Consider the following 6,185-nt stretch of genomic DNA (forward strand, 5'->3'; position numbering starts at 1 on the left):
GGCTCAGGCCGAAATTTTCTGAATAGAGACCCGGAAACACAACAAATCAAAGAAAGGCTGGACAAATGGGATTGTATAAGTTTGCAGAGCTTCTGCAGGGCAAATGACATAGCTAGCAAGATCAATAGAAAGCCCACGGACTGGGAGAAGATCTTTACTAGCCATACAACGGACAAGGGTCTCATATCTAAAATATACTTGGAACTCCAAAAATTAAACCACCCAACAACAAATCCTCAAAGAAACAACTGCCCAATAAGTAAGTGGGCGAAAGACTTAAAGAGAAGCTTCTCTGAAGAAGAAAGAAGGATGGCCAATAGACACATGAAGAAATGTTCAACATCCCTAGCCATAAAAGAAATGCAAATCAAAACAACATTGAGATATCACCTCACTCCAGTTAGAACAGCAAAAATCAAGAACTCTAACAACAACAGATGCTGGAGGGGATGTGGACAGAAAGGAACCTTACTTCATTGTTGGTGGGAATGTAAACTTGTTCAACCACTTTGGAAATCCGTATGGAGGTTCCTCAAAAGACTCCACATAGAGCTCCCCTATGACCCAGCAATCCCACTTTTGGGCATTTACCCAAATGATCACAAACAAGCCCACACTAAAGCTACCAGCACAACTATGTTTATTGCAGCATTATTTACCATAGCTAAGACATGGAACCAACCCAGATGCCCCTCAGTAGATGAATGGATCAAGAAGATGTGGTATATATACACAATGGAATTCTATGCCTCCATCAGAAAGAATGACATTTCCCCATTTGTTAGGAAATGGAAAGGCTTGGAAAAAATTATATTAAGTGAAGTAAGCCAGGCCCAAAGAAACATAGGTCCCATGGTTTCCCTTATTTGCAATATCTAGTATAGGTATGAGTCAAGCGGAAAAAGTCAGATAATGTGATGTTAGGAAAACGAAACCTCAAATATGTATTTTAATGTTTTTGTTTCTTTCATGCATGTGTTTCTAACGCATTTATAAGATTATTTCTTTGTTGCTTTGTATGTCCCTCCTCTACAGTGTAACCCCTGCTTTCACTATATTTGATGTCAGTATAACATGTGGAGGAGATGGGGACAAACAAGTCGTTTAAGGATTCAGGTGGACCTGTTGCAACAATGAGAAGTACAAAATGTCATGTCAAAACCAGCTTTACAATGTCGGTGGGGGGGGGATGTATGATTGGGTGGGAGGGAGGGGGGAGGCTGGGAAGGGAGGTGAAGGGTAAACAAAGGAGGAGGCTGCAATGCTTGGTAAGAAATGTATGCATTATCCTTCCCATGTAATTGTAACCCCTCTGTACAGTATGTTCTCAAATAAAATAAAATTAAATTAAAAAAAAATAAACAATATAGTATACATTATCTCTTATATATTAAATATATAATAATATAACATATATATTAACAGTCTTCCTAATTTTAGAGTTAGGAACAAGCAACATATTAAAAGAAAAATGCTTGAATCTCTGAGTAATTTCTCTACAACAGGACAATTCCAAGTTTCATTCTTATTACCCAAAGAGCAACATAGGAAAGTGATGCCCATGGAGGTGGCTCCCTGGGTTTTGGAAACTATTATTGCATATATATATATATATGAAATATTGTTTTATAATAGTGAATACATCTAAAACTATAACAGATAAATAAGTGAACACCTATATGCACACACACTCAATCACTTTCAAATATAAGAATTTCTTTTCTATGCTGCCTATTCACCTACAGAGAGAGTACATGAGTTGCCATTGAATTGTCCTGGAAGTTCTTTATCTGGCTACTCTAGCTTCACATCCTTTGTTCTGTAAGTAGCCAGATATGTGTTCAACAATAATACTTGTTACAGGCAAAAGTATCCACCCTGACACACAGAGAAACTTGGATTTCAGAAATGCAACAAGTAAGTGGGAGGTACACAGTACTTTTCAAAATTGAATAGATTCAATATTTATTAGAAAGCTCGTAAGAAAAAATATTCAGTGTAGGATGAAACACTTCAGAAAACTACAGTTTAAATTACGTATAACCTGGTGGAGGTAGCTCAGCCTGTAATGTTGGCTAATCTGGAGGCTGGTATATGAGGATCACAGTTCAAAGCCAGGTTGAGAAAAGTTCCCGTGGGACACGTATCACCAATTAATCACTGAAAACTAAAATTGATACTGTGGCTTGAAGTTGTAGAGAGTTACCCTTGAGCAAAAAATCTCAGGAGCAGTGCCCAGGCTCCGAGTTCAAATTCTGTAATAAATAATAAATAAAAATAAAAAATAAATTACATATAATTTTTTACTAACTCTGTAAAAGGAAAATAAGATATGACACATGGCAAGGGCGTTTCCTCACTCTTGACAACTAGGAGTAATCCATATCAAAAAAAAAGTGAACAATTTATACCAAATTTCAAAATATGTTATACAAAGTGAATGCAATAAACATGCAATCCACAGTCTAGTAACATCATATGGTGTAAAGAATCTGATTAACTGATTCATGAAAATCAATAGTATGCAGTTAAAACATCCAATATCTCAGGTGTCAACTTAGCACAATACTTTCAATCCATGTTGTCTGTTTTGTATATTATCCAGCCCTATCCATCCCACAATGGCAGAAAGCTCTTCCTGAGAAAATCCAGAGACCTGTCTACTGTAAGTGCTCAATGTAGACCTATTCCCATTCTCTATTATTTGGGCATGTGATAGACTGAATATCTGATAAATTGGAAAAGGCACAATTTGGGACTGGCTTCCAGTAATGATATTTTAGTTCTCAGAAAAAAAAGGAAATTGAAGACAGAGGGAAAAATCTACCAGATCCCTGAAAGATTTCTATCCTTGTGCTAAAACTGTACCCTTCTACTTACACTTGAACAAATGACAGTAATTGTCACTCCAACCACATGTCCAAAAAATGACTTTCCAAATATTGACCTGTTTTTACTTTGGGAAATCAAGACACAATATTGTGGCCCTGTTTTACTTAAACTATTAGCTATGTTTGACCCAAAGTGATAATTGACCTTACCAATTTCTTAAATTTTAGGTCATCACATACTTCGTAGCCCTTAAACATTAAAAATACCTATCCATATAAGTCTGCATTACATACTTATTACTGTTTTTCTTCATTTGTCATGTTTTACATATTTATGTATCCCAGGGCTTAGTTCTGTAATGTTCATTCTCATGGTTGTTATCACTGAGTATATGTAATTATTACTATTTTTTTCTCTCCAGCTGTTTATCTCTTTAATTCAAGTCCTTAATAGCATCCTGTCTACTGACAACTAGCTACTGATTTTAACAAACTAAAAAGATCCCAAAGTGAACTTTGATCTTTATATACATATCTATTCCGCATTACTATTTAATTAAGTGATAACACTTCTAGTAGTCTTGTTAAAATGCCTGGCAGTCATTTCAGACTTACATACTTTTCACACCTCATGTTTAATCTATGACCAGGTTTCCACAAATTAACTCACAGAATATTTAGGAACCATACATACATAAAATATGTGTGCTAGTACTATGAGTTAAATTCAGAGCGTAGGTTCTTTTACTTTTCTTTTTTGCTCAGGCTGGCAGTCTTCCATTTGAACCACAGCTCAACTTTTACCATTTTGGTTCTTAGTTGAAGAGAAGTGTGTCGTGGTCCATTTAACTAGTCTAGCTTGAAACTATGATCCTCTGTTTTCAGCCTTCTAAATAGCTAGATTTAAAGGCATGCACCACTAAAACCACCCCTATTATATTTGAATGAAAAATAAATTTAAAGAACGAATATTTCTGGTATTTTCAAATCAGTATGTTTTCATTTACACTAAAACACAGTGCCTTAAATGCTTTTTGTTAATCCAGCTCTCTTACCAAGAAAGGAAAAGAAAAATTCACAACCAAAGAAGCTCTGAATGTACCAATGCTCAAGCCTGCGAGCCACAATTTTTTTGCTGGGAAATAACAAATGATGATATCATCTAAGGCAAATCAGGAGAAAATGCTCTTCACTGAAGTTACTGGAAGTTGACGAAGATGAGGAGGAGTAACTTTATCCAGAAAGTATAACAGTGTTTGCTGTGGTAGGCTGAATCTAGTGGATAAGTGTAGCCAATCTTCGAGGGTGTTTATAGCAATGAGGAGAATATTTGAAGGTGAATATGTGATTGCAAAGGTGAGCTTTCTTGAAGATATATGTTTGTAGCATAGTCTGTATACTGTTGAAAAAGAGGCAAGATAGGGATGTTGACATTCCTTGTATCTTTCACAGTATTATATTAAAACCAGTTTTATACAAATATTATTTATAGTAATATAGAATATCACTAATTATGTAAATATTACAAATATATCCTTTATATGTTATGTAATATAACAATACATATATTATGCATACATACTTTAATTTTTCTACTTGTCTGTCCAAGAATTAAACTACTTTGAAAATTGATAGCAAAGTATGGTCCTTACAATTTTTTTGTAACATATAGTTTTACCCAATAAGTAGTTATTTGTCCTGAATTGGTTTAGAAATGGAATATTGTAATATAATTGAACATTCAAAAATAATTATGTAAGAACATTCCAAGGATGGAATTAGAAAAATATAACATGACTCATGTCTGTAATCCCAGCTACTTAGGGGCCAAGATCTGAGGATAGATAGATGAAGCCACTCTGAGTGAAATGGCTCAGGGACAACATCCAGACCATAGTTCAAGCCTCAGTACTGGCACAAAAATAAATTATGTGAATAAAACATACAAATATATGTATTTAAATAAAGATGTCATTCCTTGTATCCTTCAGAGTATAATACTAAAACCAGTTTATACATGTATTATTTATAGTAGTTATAAAATATCAGTAATTATACATATATTATATATATCATTTTTATGTTATGTAATATATTACATATATTATGCACACCTATTTTATACTGATAACGCTAATATCCATTAAATTGATATATGTTTTAGAATAGGGAATACATTTTCTTTGGTACAACAAGGAAGAAACTAGTTACAAAAATTATTCATTTTGTATTATATATCCATAACAAACTATTCCCTGTGTATTCAAGGTACTTAATGATAAAAGCCTGTGTTCATCAGCACAGGAGTCTTTAACATGGATTTGTTCTCCTTAAGCAATTACTCCTGGAATAATAAACAGTGGAAACTGAATGACGTTCATTCAGTTATTTCATTTGGAATAAAAATCACTTACAATGTCATTACCCACACCCTTTTCATTTAAAATACTTATATTCTGTAGCAATTTTATTGCCATTATAACCATAATTAGGAAGAAAATGTGAGATCATCTATTCAATAGCTCTTGAAAGTTCAGAATATTCTCAGATATGCCTGGTGAAAACCTGGATTTGAATTATGGGTCTACAACTGGTCAGTCTTAGGTACTTGGGAAATTTGTTTGGCCTTGTTGTCTACTTCTGCTTTTAAGAAAATACTTAGGGCTGGGAAGGTGGCTCAGTGGTAGTGTGATAGCCTTGTATGCATGAGGCTATGGGTTCCGATTCCTCAACACCACATAAACAGAAAAAGCCAGAAGTGGTGCTGTGGTTCAAGTGATAGAGTGCTAGCATTGAGCTGAAGAGCTGAGGGAGAGCACCCAGAGTTTAGGTCCCACGATGACTAACAGATAATAATCATATACAATAAAAAATAATTTACTAACTTGAAGAACTGTCATGAGCACTAAAATTACCCTAATGCAGGTGCAGTGCTTGGAATGGTGTCTGAACATTTTGTACTAGGTCCCAGAGAAGTCAACTTCCATCAACATGGTCACAGCATCCTTCCTGAAGCCCTTAAGAAATATATACCCAATTGATATTAATATCTGTGAAAATTTGTCTTTGCTAAAAAAAAATCTTTTCTTCATATGACACAATGAAAGTAATGTTGGGGCTGTCCTGTGGCTTTTACTCTGAAGTAGTTTTACCTAAATTTCATTCTTACTCTATTAGTGGTAGCAATAGCATTCTTTAATGCTACCCTTCATATTTCTAATTCTGTGTGCCATTTGGAATATTATTTTAACTTAGTTTATAATCTTTGTTTTCAGAATAAATAAATGAAAACTGCTGATGTTTTCAACAAAGAGAAAATTTTAGGTGTGCATTATATTTTATGTTCTTAATAGT

This window comes from Dipodomys spectabilis, unplaced genomic scaffold (genome assembly GCF_019054845.1).
Source record: "Dipodomys spectabilis isolate Male_0828 unplaced genomic scaffold, ASM1905484v1 ptg000121l, whole genome shotgun sequence".
Taxonomy (NCBI): Eukaryota; Metazoa; Chordata; class Mammalia; order Rodentia; family Heteromyidae; genus Dipodomys; species Dipodomys spectabilis.